The sequence below is a fragment of the Myripristis murdjan genome, chromosome 15 (genome assembly GCF_902150065.1).
Source record: "Myripristis murdjan chromosome 15, fMyrMur1.1, whole genome shotgun sequence".
Lineage (NCBI taxonomy): Eukaryota > Metazoa > Chordata > Actinopteri > Holocentriformes > Holocentridae > Myripristis > Myripristis murdjan.
In genome coordinates, this window is record NC_043994.1 from 8,155,640 (window position 1) to 8,172,133 (window position 16,494).

Genomic DNA, 16,494 nt, shown 5'->3' on the forward strand with positions numbered 1-16,494 from the left:
TTCAAACTATCATGTAGCTTCCTGTAGACTGGACTGAGGACACGATCAAAAATGCTCGCGTTTGCAGTGCCCATTTTATATCAGGTAAGGTTATGTGTCTACTCTGTGATTTCACTATAAAGCCTGGTTTGCATAAACACCAATAAGTATCTTTTAATGTTATGACCAGGCTTGCAATTAACACTTGCTCTCAGCCAAATTTTGCATATGGAAAACATGTTTATAACTTCTAAATTAAAAAAACATTCTAGCATGTATCAAACCTAAGCGCAATCAGGGTTTAGGTGCAAATAAAAAATACTGGCTTCTGAAATTATGACCAAATTGCCACTATGTAAAGACTATGAAAAGTTAGCCAACTGCACAAGTTTGAGCCCGACTCAGATCCTGAACCACCTCAAATCCATTTATTACAGGATGTTACCGTCTCGATGAGACAGAGAAAAAAAATCACGTACCGGTTGCAGACAGCGTGGGGACTGGAGTGTCCCTTTCCAATAGTTTCTTCACAAAACCGGCATTGTATTGTGTCGGGTTGACTTTCAGCACTGACAAGATGCAGTGCATGGGTTTGGCTTGCAGCCTCATCAGGCTGTCTTGCCCGAAAGTCAAGTGACCTTTGCATGAATATGTAATGCACTGAAGAAGAAAAAATGTGATCACAAAAAAATTGTAATGCACTACTGTTTTGATCCAATCATTATCGTCCATATTTGTAATAATTAGTGGCCACGTTCAGTTAATTTTAAAAAATTAATTAAATTGATGAAAAATGTCTGCCTGGCCTTTTATTAGTAACAATATCATTATATCTACAGTAAACAATTGGTGAGGTTGTTTTTGCGTAATGCTGGTCCAAAGAATGAATGGAGATGAATGGGCCTGAGCCGGTTACTGCTATTTTAAGGGTCACAATAACCTCTCACAAAGAAATAGTATGGGTATATCATACATTTCCTGAATCCTCAAAGTCCATTAGGTATTGTGGTTGTTGTCTCTTGGGTCCTTGATATCCCTTGATCCCACAGGGATGAAAGAAACTATATAGTTTAGGCGAAAAATGTGGGAAAATGTGTGTAATTTTTGGTTTAAGGGGGTCATGTGACCTCCGTGTTTGTCAGAAAGAGACACCCATGGGCTTAAATGAAAGCTGAGAAGGTCCCCTTTACAATGATACCAAACAATCATATATAGAGTATTGACAAATAGGAAACTGATAGCCATTTCTAACTTTGGGCGACTAATCAATAGCTATGCTAATTAATCAATAATTATGACTAAACGGTAACCTTTACAGCTTGGCATACGGCAGAAATGGATTCAGCATTAAATAATCATACAGAAACATTTTCCTCAAAAATGCCTTCCATGTTGTTTTCTAAGGGGCTTTTTCAATTTTCGGTCCTCACTATGTGCTAGCTAGCTTGTTGGCTAGCTGGCTTGCAGTGGTGGTTGTGGTGGTGGGGCAGAAAGTGTTTGAGAAACTGAGTGTGTATAACTGTATTTCTTCTTAATTTAATGTGTATTTACATTTTTGAAATATTTTAATGAATCATTTTAATATTTTTATTCATTTTAACAAATCCAATGCCTGCTATGGCCACTAGGGGGCGATTTTGTGATGGCCCAATATCCAGATTTGTTTGAAATATATCCACCAACACATCTACCAAATTTTATGCTTTTATCACAAAATGAACGATTGTTGTGATATATTGAGCTAAGCCGCCTCACTATTAGGCATAAAAACGTGAGCTTAATGGCTTTGCATTGCAGTTTTCAGCTGTATCTGACAGCAGAGATGTGCAGAGTTCCTGAGGGATCAAACAGAACACACACAAACTTAAAGCAACATTAAAAATGCATTTTCATACTTTTCACATCATACACAGTTCAGTATAGACTATTATGACTTATTGCTTCAAGCTGAAAAAAAAAAAAAAATGCATGTACAAACAAGTTAATCATTGTTTAGGCTATTTCCTGACTTGACTGACAAATTCCACCATTCACTCATATTCAACCAGACAAGCAAAACATATTTACCAAAGTTTTTCCCGAACAACATTAGGTCAGTTTAGTATTAAGTTTAGAGGTCCTTCAATCTGGAACTCAAAACCTTCAATTATTACAAATTGTACGTCTATTTCAGAACTGAAATGTAGACTTAAATATCTTTTATTAAATGACTGATTTGATACTATGTATCTTAACTTGGATTGAATTGAGCTGTTTTGTTTTGGTTTTGCATATTTTATAAAAGTTTTCATTATTGTTAATATTGATGCTATTTTGTAGTATATTGATATAGTGTATTGATATGTGATGTTGAGTAATGTGTATATGTGTGTATGTTTGTATACATGTATGTATTTGGGTATATGTATGTATGTGTATGTAAATGTCGTTTGTAATATCAGTACTGTTATTATTATTCTGTTACTACTATATAGTTTTGTTGTACAGCATAGCATTGTTATTATGTAGTTTTTGGGGTGAGGCTCCTAAATAAGCCCTTCGGGTTTGTCTCACCCTGCACATGTTTTTAACTGTTTTGTTTTATTTTGTTGTTTTTCTCTTTTTGTTGCTTTTATTGTGCAAATAAACAAACAAACAAACAAACAAGACTGGAATAGGAACTCTAAAAGAAAATTATTGCTTATATTGTTCTTTGATTTTTTTTTTTTTTTAATTTATTTTATTTCAACTGCTGCATAAAAGGGTTTTTCTCCCAGTTATGCATGGCAGTTGTTAGTGTTGAGTCCAGGGAGCTGGTTAGCCGATGGAGCGCTTCTTTTGGAAGGGCTTTTTCAGGCATTTCCAGCACCTGGAGAGGAGAGAGCCTTTCTTGGTGGGCTCAGGCGGTGCCGTCTCCATCCTCTGGTCCTTAGGAGGGGTCTTGTCCTCAGCAGGGGCCTTCCTCTCTGTCTTCTTCTTGCCCTTTGAGAAGGGTTTGGAGAAGATGTTGCGGAGGAAATGACAGAGGCCTTTGCTCTTGCCCTGCTTGCTGTCTTCCTGAGGCGTCTGCGGCGCCAGGACTTGAGGTCCAAATGTCGCATCTACGACCTCTTGGAGACGCTGGACAACAGCCTGAGGGTCCAGGGACACCGTGAGACCCGTACAATCCGGAGGACATGTGACCCGGAATGGACGGGGCATGAACATCTTTTCCATCTTGTTGATGTGATTGATGAACTGCTCTGTGCTGGTGAACATTTTGGGGACTTCAGGGTGATCAAGGCTGGCCACGAAGTCCTCCACGGCCTCCTTTTTCCTCCTAATCCTGTCCACTGCAGCGTTGACGTACTCCTCTACGTGCTGACTGGCGAGGAGGTTGACCTCATCAGTCAGTGATGTGATGGCCTCATCGAGGGCCATGCTGGCCAAGGATGAGGCGGCCTCATTCAGAGCCTGCTCCAGCTGGGCCTGCTCTGCCTGGGCCTGGTGCGGCTGGTCCTGGTCCTGGTCTGGCTGGACCTGTTCCGGCGCGTCCTGGTCCTGGTCCTGGTCTGGCTGGACCTGTTCCAGCGCGTCCTTGTCCTGGTCCTGGTCTGGCTGGACCTGTTCCGGTGGGTCCTGGTCCTGGTCTGGCTGGACTTGTTCCGGCAGGTCCTGGACCAGAGGCTGTGTGGCAGTTGGAAAACTGCGCTGATAACTATGTCTGCTGTAAGTGGAGAGCAAGCGAGACATTTTGTTGGGGGACAGATTGTGTTTGAGAGAAGGATCATATATAAACACTTTGGCATCGACAAACGTGACATCACAGAGGGCCCGGTTGCCATGGTAACAGGTTCTGGCTGGCCGGCCTGAAGCGTGATGTCACAGAGAACCGGCACAGAGAACAGCCTTAGAACACTGCTAAACAATGGTCAGGTTCTGGCTGGCTGGCCTGAAGTGTGATGTCACAGAGAACCGGCCCTGTTGCCATGGTAACAGCCTCATAAGGCTGGTTCTCGGCGGTCAGGTTTCCCTGCAGGTAAGTGGCGTCTCGCCTGAAATCAAGACTGAATTTTTTCCATCTCCACTCTGATGTCACAGCCCTTCTAACTGATAGAAAGTGGAGGATGGAGGCTCATTTCTGCCAGGAAAGGAAAAAAAAAGTCAAAATTATGAGAACCATCAGTGACCAATTAAAGCAAGAAATGAACAATTATTAACTTTTTTTGTTCATGCATTTCTGAAAGGCTTGTTCAAATGTTCAGTCTGGTGAAGTGCATATATATATATATATATACATATACATACATATATATATATATATAGATATACACATATACATGTATATATATATATATATATATATATATATATATATATATATATATATATATTATTATTATTATTATTTTTTTTTTTTTTTTTTCAGTTTCTCTCCTCCTGTGATATTCCCTGGTCAATTTGATCCGCTCACCACTCACGCTGGGTGGTGGTCCAAACACTTGAAATGATTTCATTTCATTTTCACATATACTAGTCTGCGATAATCCATCCATTTATATGCCTGAGTTTAACTATTGTCAAAATAATTCAGAATTTCTGCTTTTTTTTTTTTTTTTTTTTACTAAAAAATGGGGTATAATTTTATGTAAATGAGGTTTATTGACCAAAAAAATGGTAAACTGTTAATTTTGAACCCTGCTAAACCTTTTAAAACATCAGTTATCTATTAAAAATTATAGGCTTTTCTTGTTAAAAACAAAAAGTAATATTTGTTGATGAGTTTTTAAGTGATCATGTGTAGACACAATCCAATTCAAATAATGGATTTTTTATGCATTCTGTGCAGAGGCTATAAATGCAGTCTCTCTCTGAATTTCAAATTACATTTAAAAAAAAAAAAAAAAGGCCGCCAAAGCGTGGGAAATGACTTTGGGCTGCCTGCACAAAACCAGCATGGGCCCAAAGGTACAAAAGTTGCTCTGGGCCCAAATGGGCTGGCCCACACTGGGCCAACATGGGCTTTCAGCATAGACCAGCAAAGAATCCATGCTGGTCTATGCTGTTTTTTTTAGCAGGGCAACCACTGTCCATGCCTTGTTTCTGGAATGTGCTATGCTATGTGTGTGAATGTTGACTGGGCATGTATCTAATGCAACAGACCTAACTAACAAGATAGAGAAAGTACATCTGGCTCCTACTTTATCTGTCCTCTGCTAGTGGTAAAGCTGTCCTGAATTATATAATACATTGGATAATACAAGAGACATTGAACTATAAGGCCAATTGACTCTGTGCACAAGACGAGTGACGCACATCCGGTTTCGCCAGATAGCGGCACTTCAGTTTCCGGTCTTTGTAATGGCTAAGCCTAACGCTTACATATTCTCCCGGTGCCTCACGGATTTGCCCAGACTAACGATAAACTATGTCCACCGAAACGTTGCTGCCTCTTCCCCTGCCCCCAAAAGCAAACGAAAAGGGTTTTAAGTTATACATCTCCAGCTATTTGCACAACATCGAAGGTATGGAATTTAGAGAACGTTAGCTAACGGTCGTTAGCTAGCTTTAGCTAACTAACGTAGATGGTTAGCACCAGGCGAATCACACCGTAACGTTTGTTGTGTAAAATGAATCTCGTTTTTGTATCCAGTGGCAAGTTAGCTGACTATACCTGAGGCCTGTATCATGAAGCAAGCTCAGTTTTCCCAGGATTTCTCAGACCTATCCGGCTACACTAACAGAGATCATGGTTATCGGGGATAACCGGTATCACGACGCCGGTTATCAACTCGCTCACTCAATCCAGGTTTGTCTCATCAAGAGCCGTGAACGCGCATGTATAAGGGAGGGCTCCGAGGCAGCTGACTGGAAAAGGAGGAAAAACAAAATGTACACACTAAATCGAACACCGTGGCTGCCGCGAAGAGAAGGCAGCCACGGCATAAATGCGCAAACTACACATCAGTGGCTCAAGTAGCCCGCATCTGACGCTGACACCTCTGAACTCACTGCACTGCACAGACGTGTTGCGTGTCTGTTTTACAGGCTATAATAATAAAGCGGCCGCCAAAATCCAATCATGTCAGTACATCAAGTTGATAGCAGGGTCAGCCCTATCCCTAACCCTAGCAGGCTAGCTTTCAGAACAGGTTTAGGATAGGCATCCTGTCCCAATGAGAGGTGAACCAGCTTTGTGATACAGAAAATCTGGAGTTGAGCCTGAAGTTATCTCGCTAACGCCTTAATCCCGCTTCGTGATACAGGCCTCAGGTATAGTCAGCTAACTTGCCACTGGATACAAAAACGAGATTCATTTTACACAACAAACGTTACGGTGTGATTCGCCTGGTGCTAACCATCTACGTTAGTTAGCTAAAGCTAGCTAACGACCGTTAGCTAACGTTCTCTAAATTCCATACCTTCGATGATGTATAACTTAAAACCCTTTTCTCGATTGCTTTTGGGGGCAGGGGAAGTGGCAGCAACGTTTCGGTAGACATAGTTTATCGTTAGTCTGGGCAAATCAGTGAGGCACCGGGAGAATATGTAAGCGTTAGGCTTAGCCATTACACAGACCGGAAACTAAAGTGCCGCTATCTGGCGAAACCGGATGTGCGTCACTCGTCTTGTGCACAGAGTCTATTGTAACAGTGTATTCTAGAGACTGTTCAAATTAACTTAAGTTGCTAATATTAGCCAGTTAGCTAGGCGCTAGCTAGCCTAGCTACTTCTAGCTAATAACTATTTACTTATTAACTTGGTTAATGTTAATCAGTGTTGTACGAATGTCCTAAATGAATACATTATCCTGATTTATCATTATCCTGAATTCATAATTAAACATTGCTAATAAGCTATATTCATCATTAGTAAATAATCTATGTTAATTACTCTTGTAGGGTTTGTTCTATCTGCTGGTGGCTGAAGATATGGCTGAATAAATGGCCCATACACGGAAAAGATCAGCACCATTGGAGCCACAGTTATGCATCATATGCCAGAGAGAAAGCCCATGATAGTAAGCAAAGATGGCCTCCAGTCAGTTGATACTATTAGACAACTACAGGCAAAATTACATAATGACAATTTCAGAGAAGCAACTGATCGTCTCACTGAAGTATTTCAAGGGGATGTTCCTCAGTTTGCATGGCACAAAGACTGTCAATCAAATTACATGAGTAAAGATAAATTGGAAAGGTTAAAGAAAACAGGATTTAAAGAGGATGGCAAAAGTTTGTCTGCATCAAGTGTCAATACTCAAAATATGATTTTACGAAGCAAATTACCTTCAATGGATTGGGGAAAATGTATCTTTTGTCAACAAGATCTGAAAGAAACACTTCATCTCATTCAAGAAATGAAAGTCAGCAGCAGAATACTAAAAGCAGCAAACTACGACCAGTTCCTAAGAGTTCGTTTAGCCTGTGTCAATAACCTGACAGCTGCAGATGGAAGATACCATCGGAGTTGCATCATCAAGTTTAAGCGTAGGACCACTCCACCACTCCATCTGTATGCTTTCAAGCGAATGCTTCCATTTTTCTTCAGGTATCACATCAACTATGCCAGATGGGGTACAGTATACCTGGCTGAGATGTCAGCTCTTCCACCAGAAATCCTCCTTGAGTTCCAGAAAGGGAACTTTGTTGTTAAACACACTGATAGACGCTTCAATCAGGTGTCAGCAGACCAAAGCACGGAATGGTTAAACGCCACAGGGAAAAAAGGTGGAGGCCTGGTACGCTTTACCAGAATAGCATCTGCACTCAGTAGATGGACTCTGTCCTATAATCTGAGAACAGTCATTGCCTCTCAGACAACAGCATTGCTGAGTTTGACCACAGAGAATGACGATGAATATACACACAATGAGTGCACGAAAAGTAGAATGGAAAAAGATTAATCTGATGAAAACAGAGTAGCTGTGCCATTGAAAGAGCAAGGTGTATTTCAAGATGATGGTGACACATTGAAGAACATAATCAACAAAGACATGGTCACACCTTAAATTCAGGAATCTCTGCTTAATGCAGAACAGCTTGGACAACAACAACTCAAAGAGTTTGTGGAAAAACGTTTGTGTGAGCCACCAAACAGTGACATGCATGTCAGTGAAGGTTACCCATTAGGAAGAATAAAGCTAAGACATTTGCTTCACTGCATGAAGTTGTGCAACTTTCCAAGGGCAAACAAAATACTATCAAAGTGGACAGGAGCATTCTACAAAGGCTCATAACAGTCTATAGAGCAGGGCACAAGATCAACCTGGAAAACATCCTCCAGCATGAACTCCACTGTAATGCCCATTCCACTGTCTTTGGCTACAACTAATGGCTGTCTCCATTCCACCAACAAATCTATGATGGTCAACATTCTTACAACACAAGACCAAACCCCCGCAGATATCACCCTGGCTAAACTCAGCTGCCAGCTCATTGATGGCCAAGCACTTTTGATGGCACTTGGAAAACCACCAGACCTAACAACTTTTGGTGAATATACCCGCATGTTTTCCAACACAGCGCACAAGATGGGAGTGAAGTTTCAGAGAGTTGATGTAGTCTTTGACAGGTACCAAAAACAATCAATAAAAGCAGGTACAAGGATTAAACAAAAACAGCGCCACCAACTGATACGTCGTAAAATTAAAAATGAGTCAGTGGCTTTACCAACAGATTGGTCCAACTTCATGGCACTTGAGGACAACAAAGCGGATCTTGCTCTTTTCCTCTCAAACCATCTCATCAAACACAGCTCAAAAAGAGAACCTGTGATTGTACTGTCTGGGGGGTTTGTGGAGGCAACCACTGTAATGCCATCAGATCCCACTCTCACAATCTCTTCTCTACAGGCTGACCATGAGGAAGCTGACACACGTCTGATTTTACACTGCATACATGCTCACATGGAAACAATTGTTGTGTCAGCATGAGATACAGATGTATTCCTTCTGCTTCTGGCGCACTATGAGAAAATGCAATGTGAATATCTCTATACGAAGGCTGGCACCTCAAAGGCTCCAAAGTATTTGCCAGTGCATGAGATTCATAAGTTGCTTTCTGCTGATCAGTTACAAACTTTACTTGCTTTCCATGCTGTCACTGGTTGTGATAGTGTGTCTCAGTTCAGTGGTCACAGTAAGAATACAGCCTGGCAGGTGTTCCTCAATCATCATACTGATCTTGGCCTTGGGAAGGGCCCTATAACAGAAGACATACTGAGGTCAACTGAGGCGTTCATCTGTAAGATCTATGGTGTGCCTGAGGTTGACGCTGATAAATCAAGAGTCAAGTTGTTCTGTATGGGTCATTCACAAGAGACTCTACCACCAACCTCTGATGCAGTAAAATTCCACATCATGCATGCTCATTACCAAGCCACTGTCTGGAATCAAGCTCACATGTCAAACCCTGATCTCCCTCAAGTGACCGAAATGGGATGGATGAATTTGGATGACCAGTTAGTGCCGCATCTCTGCCACCCATTCCTAAAGCTTGCAAGGAGATCATCTCCTGTGGTTGCCTCAAGAGGTGTCACAGCCAACGCTGCAGTTGTAGGAAAAGTGGCATGCAATGTACGGAATCATGCAGCTGCAGAAAACTTGGCAACTCCTGCCAGAACACTGGAGAGGAGGAGGAGGAGGAGGAGGATTGGGAATAAACATAGCCTACATGTGCATGTCTGGCCTACCTCTCCACACCATGGATGTAAAAAATGTACATTAGTAAAAAAAAATAGTTAAAATTCAAATAAATAAGTAAATAAATAGTTAAAATATTGTAATCAACCTTGTTCCTAAACATATTTCAAGTAAATTCTTCAGAATACCATCAACCTGTTTCATGGTCCTTTTTTGTTCATGAATTATTCATTATGCAAGACAAAAATTTTAACCATGTACATTGATTTCAAGCATTTTCTGTAGTCTTGATCTTAGATCTGAGCATGGCATTGAATTCCCCATATGTGAAAACCTATAAAAGCGCATTACATTCAGGTATTTACCTTGTACAGTCAAAACGATAAGTGATTAATTAGATTTCGACCTTGCAGCGGTGGTCATTTTGGATTTCTCCATTTTGAGGCATTATGGGACATTTTTGAGCCTGGCATACAGAAGATTTGATTTCAGCACCCTTCAAAACCCCCAAAAACGTTGTATGCCAAAAATTAACATGATTTGCCTTTTCATTTAACTTTTTTTGAAAATTGACCCTGACTATAGTCACCGATACCAGCTTTTCCAAAGGTATCTTTTTGTCGGCAAAAAACCTCTTCACTGCGGTATAGATGTCAACTCCCCTTGTAGTTGTCTTTAGGGGCAGTAGTGTCAGGAGTTCTTCTTTGGTAGAGAAATCATCAAACACCATCTGGATGAAGACCATCAGTTGTGCTGTACTGCTGTTGTCTATGGACTCTTTGCACTGGATGCTAAACCACTTGCACCTCGCCAGGTCCCAGTCCAGCTGCTCGGTCAAGTTCCCGGACATAGCCGAAACTCTTCTCACCATTGTACTTGCCCCCAGTTGGACATCGGAGAGAGTGGATATCCATTCTTCTTGTCTTCAAACACAGTGTTAGCAATTAGCATCACTGCTTCTTTGAAAACCTCCCCGTCTGAAAACGCCTTCTTCTTTATCAAAAAATGTGCAGCTCTAAATGAAGCTTCAGTTGTTTTTTGGAAGTTTTTCTGGTAAAAAAAAAAAGACTGCTGTTTGGTCAAAGCTGCCTTTAACTCGCAGGACCTCTCCGCCCGTAGTGCGCTGCCTGGCAGGCAGTCAGTATGGTAGCTTTTGTGGCACGTACTGAAGTGTCTCTCCACATTGTACCACTTTGCCGTAACCACTTTCGCCCCGCAAATGAGACACACACAGTTTTCTTTCACTGTAGTAAAAAAGAACTCTTCCTCCCACTCACTGTGAAAATGATAAGTTTTCTTTCTTTTTTCTGCCATTTTCTACGGTGTAAAAACCACCTTTACGTTCAGCCAGTCATCATCGCAGCGCCCTCTCACTCCTCTCAACTCTGACGTTTGTCATGCGCACACTGATCTTTGAACCCGACTAAGAGTTTATGTAAATTAAATATTTTTATTTTATTATTTTTTTTTTATTAAATGTTCATTTTCAAATCTAAATTGCAAGTGTGATTAAAAAAGAATAGAAACACAATTAAATAAAATTTTAGATGGAGCTCATTGGTAACTAGTGCCATTTTTTTAATAGGCCTGCGGGCAACTCACGTATTCCCTACGGGCGACCTGGCGGGCACCGTGTTGGTGACCCCTGCCTTAGTAATAATAATATAATAATAATATAGAGCCATAAGTCACAATGACCAAACAGCCCTCTTGAGATAGTTCTGTACCAAGGGTAATCAGGGAGCTGATACTACTTAGGAAGTGAATGAGTGTCACCCGTTCTCAATCAGGGTGATTACAAGGTGAGGCAAAATCAGAGGGAGAGGCTCACACACTACAATACTTAACAGTGTGTTTAAGTCCCATCTGTCTGGAGTGTATATGTGGCTAAGTGTGTGAGTTCTGCGTAGCATGAGTGTGTCTATGTTCCTGTCCTCTTTCTCGGACACAGGTGCAGTGTTTCTACCTGGCAGCTGGATGTGGGCACCACTGAAGCTTCTGTGGACCTTTGCACTGGAAGGACACCTCCATCTCATCGTGTTTCCCGTGGCTTCACCTGTTTCTGACATTGTTGTGCTCTGTTAACTGTCATGTTCCTGTTCTTCCACTGTCATGTTACTGTCCCTTCCCAAGCGTGTTTGTTTTGAAACAGCGGATAGAACAGGCGTGGGGCTAAAAGTAAAAAAAAAATCCCTTTTCATGCACTACACTACCAGAGAGGATTTCATACAACTTTGTGAGTGTTGGGTTGTACACCTCTGTGTTTACAAGGTGTTGAAATATCCTGATTTCATTAATTATTTGTAAAAGTACAATAAAGTAAAAGTAAATCAGGTAATTTCTTTCTGGTGCAGGGTTACCATGCAGATCTAGTTTCTAAAGAAAGAATTAAACCATGAAGGCAAAGTAAAATCTGACAATAAAAAAAGCCTTATCATTTAAATACACGTGTTTCCTCTTTTACATTTATTTCTCATGTTAGGTTTGCTTTTTATTCATTTTCCATGCCATATGCAGCCCTGAAGACCATTTGATCCGGCTTGCGAGGCAATTCATACAAAGTAATAGAATTCAAAGTAAAGCTTCCAAAATAAATAATAAAAAAGCAACTCTAAAATGGTCTAGGCAGCGATTACTTTTTCTTCTGAGATTAAAGAAAATCACATAAAACTGTAAGTAGACCAACATGTCCTTCCAGTTGGTGTATGTAATGGCATGTAATGTAAGCTTCAGTCAGAACAGAGCAACTCATTAACCAGACTGAGTGTGGGCTCCAAGTTACATACGAATATCCACCCTATGGCAGGTAATACAAAACATCCTGCTGCAACCACCCAAACATGCCTGCACATTTTTTCCTATTGTTTTTTCAGCTCAAAACATAAATATGCATTTATGTGCACCAATATCACAAAAATAATCACAAAAAAAAATCACCTGCGCAGTTTTACTGTATTTCTGGAAAAGAAAGTTTTCTGGATCACTGAAAACCCTTTAAGGTATAAGGCGTGGGAGGATGGTGCAGGAAAACCATTAAGGACACATGTCTAAAAAATACAAGCAAGGCAAGAACCACACATGGGAGGTCAGAAACCGTTATTACAAGGTTATTACATAAAATCTAGTCTATGAAAAAAAGTCTTACAAGAAGATACATGCTCTGCTCGCCAAAAACAAACTGACATCTGCATGCAGAGGGATGACAGATATGAACTCTGTGGCAGGGTGGGTGGCCTTTTTTTTTTTTTTTTTTTTTTTAATCTCTGACACACAGCTTGCCAATTAGCTGAATAGGTTCTTTTTTAAACTTACTATTTAGCCATCATTACTTGAATTATGAAATTAATGAATTTCTTACAGGAGGCAATAGCTTCAACTGAGATAGTCTTCAACTGTCTGCAGACAGTTATTCCAACAGCTCAAAGTTTTGAAGAGCTCTGGTCCAGACTGTGTCTGCAGAAGAGCATTTCAGTGCTGTTCTGAGAAACTCCTTTGCATGTGTTATTTGATTTTTGGAAAATCAGTTAAGCTGCAGAACATCCCTGTCCTACTGCTTTGCCTCTGGAAACATGTATGTTCCGTTACCTCGGCCAAAAGTGGAGACATGATGACCCAGGCTGGCACTGCTCCATCCCTCCACGGACGCTCTCCGTGGTGCTGAAGAGCTTGGCTGCCACAGATCAGCCACTATTAGAAGTTGCACATTAGGAGTGTTATGTTCCTATTAACATCTCATGTGATGCTGAGGTGTGAACTAGTTGATGGGTATTTAACTCTGTTTCTCCATTTTTTTTTTTCACACTTTTTTGCAGTTAGAAAACTACCTCTGTGCCTTGTTTTTGGTCTTAGCTGCCATGTTTTTTTGGCAGTGGACATTTGTGTTCTGCCACAGCCATTCTGAACTACTGGTTTTTGTTGTCTCCCTGAGTCAATAACTAATTAACATTTTTCACTTACCTGATCTTTGAGTCCAGTCCTCATCTCTTCACTTGAATCCATCAGTGATCATTACAGATATAGGTTGAGTCTTGTGAGAAGATGTCTAGAATAAATGCCTAAATTTGACAATAAGAGAACCAGGGGCACATTCATCCCCAAGGCAAGTAGATTAGCACAAAAAAAAAAAAAAAAAAATATGCAGCCTCTTGCAGCTGTGCAAAATTCTGTATTTTGCAATAATTTGACATATTAATACCCTGTTTGCTCTTATTAGCTGACATTTGTATGATGTATGTTGGTGATTTGTGTTTTTAATTATGTGTTCTTAGGATGTATATTCTTAAATCCTGTCTTCAAACAATATTTTATGATATATGAACAGTAAAAGTTTGAGATGAATTGAATTGGAGAAAAGAGAAGGGAAGATGAAATGTTTTCACATTTTCTGCATAATCAAACCAAATCAAACCACACCAAAAAATAGCAAGTTTTTTTCAGTAGTATATTACAGGAGTAGTTGCCTTAAGGCTACTGTTCCCTTCATAATCAATCAAAGTTGAGTTTTGACAAGTATAAGATGCGAGAACAAATAATAGGCCTGTCCATTTTCAGTTTAAGGGAGGACTCAGTGGGGAACTTAACCAACGAAACAAAGGCTTATGTTAGCTGAAATTAATCAATGTACTTTTACAGAGACACACACAAAGAAATGGAGAAGGGGAGACAGAATCTCAGAGAGAGAGAGAGAGTTAGAGAGAGAGAGAGAGAGAGAGAGGAATGAGTGGCAGTGAAACAGAGCCAGTTACTTTTACTGCAGACCTTTGGCTTCCTCCAAGTTGGCCTGTTGCTGGCTTTTACCTTCAGCACCATGGCCAGCTCTCAAGTCTGCAGACTTTCAGAAAGTGTAGGAAAAGATCGCAGAAGACAAAAGGCTTTGTTGCCCATTTGCTAAAAGACTCTTGCATAAGCCCTCACCCAATCATAACCCTAACTTTATAGCGAAATTAAACATTGGTAGAGTGGTGGGTTGTATAGTTACGTAGACATGATGTGAGTCCACATGGTGGTGAAATCTCCTCAGTACTTGCTCTGTGCTCCCCTGGGCTGTTAATCCACAATACTGGATTTCTGTCTCTTCATTCTCTTCCATAGCATAGCTAGACAGGTCCTAAAATAACATTATTAGCTCAAAAGCAAATGTAAAAAATCTGATTATGCCAGTATATATGTTCCATTCATTTCTCTCTGTACAATTACAATAATTTGTGAAAGTACCATCAGGTTGTTTCTTCCTGGCACAAGGCTACTACATGGAAGTTTCCTGTGAGTGCTACCTGCCAGATGTACTTTCTAAATCACATAGGAAACAAGAAGAGAAATGTTTAATTTCCCCCAAAAATGGGTACCAGGACATCTTGTATAATCCCACAATCTACCAAAGTAAAATTTTACCTTAAGTAAATTCTGACTTTAAGTCAGTGACCAGACACAGTGCCCACATGGAGCACAGCCTGCCAGGGACCTCTAATCGCCAAAGGCCCCAGTTGTTCATCGTCTGGTTATATGGTGGTATTTCATATATGAATCTTGACTGCTGAGTTGACACATTAAACAGACACAGACAAATAGTCTTTGTTATTTCAGGTGGCCAAGACACAGTCTGTCTCATCATCTGTTCAGTCTTTTAATCGTTATGGCATTCTACCAATACATGGGCCTATCTATCTGTACTGCTACAACATAATGGAGATCTTGACACCAAATGGGAAAAATAAAAGCAAAAATATTAAAGAATTGTCTCCTCACAGACACAGGTGTCTGCTCAGATATAGGCTAAGAACTGTTCTACAGCTGTTCTAAAATTGTTCAAATCACCAAGCATTATTTCATTTATACTGGAGGGGAAATATTTGTGTGAAAATGTATAGAAAATAGAATTGCTATTTAGGAGGAAATTTAAAATTTTATCAAAGAGTAGTCAGTGAGGGTCTACTTCATAATTTGAATTCTTCTATTTCCATTCATTAGGAAAAGGGAACAGGGAGAAAGGGTCCCATAATTTTAATTTCTTTAAAGTTTTTTTTGTTTGTTTGTTTGTTTTGTTTTGTTTTGTTTTTTGAGTTACTGATTAATGTACCATACATGTTTGGGTTTGCTTGTATACATATTTTCATTTCATTCAGCATGAGACTGGTGTAGGGGGGCCCACATGAAGTTGCTGCCCGAGGATTCCATGGTTCTATGATCCAGTCCTGGTCAGGGAGATAAATTGTCCCTAAATGGTTGAATCTATACTTTTTCAAGGTTTTCATTTTATATGGGACGATTTCTGCTGTTGTTTATTTAGCGCTGAACTGTAGAGTAAATTAGAATATTCTGCAATAAAGTGCTGAGACGGAGACCTACAATTAGATTAGTCTTAAACATTCTATTTGTGCAACAATTTCTTGTGAATCAGATTACTGTGAAAATAAACTATGTTATTCTTGCTTTTGCCAATGACCCTCTGACACCCATTCAAGGACATTTGGAAGTCCCTGAACCCTAGTGAGAGAATCTCTACTCTAAAATGAGCCCTTTTGTTTCCAGCATAACTTTCCTCAGTCTCCTCTGTTGAATTGGTGCAGGTATAAAAATGTACATACTTTACAACTAATCGTCAACTGTATTTTTTTCAGCCGAAAACACAAAATATGCAAAAGAACAGTATGTACAAGCACAAAACCTTCTGGGCCCCGCATGACCCAGCTACACTATGCAGTGAAGGGTTACGACCATTTGGTGGCGATACCACCAAACACTACCCAAGGCATCTGTATCAGAACCACGTACTGATTTAACAGAGTAACTGTTCTCAGATTAGAAAATGATGAAAAACATTCAAGAGTTGTTTAGGCTGCAAAAGCCACTGGAAGTTACAGAAACTTTTTTTTTTTTTAAATTGGAGGAAGGACAATTGCTTTCTTTGTTTTAAC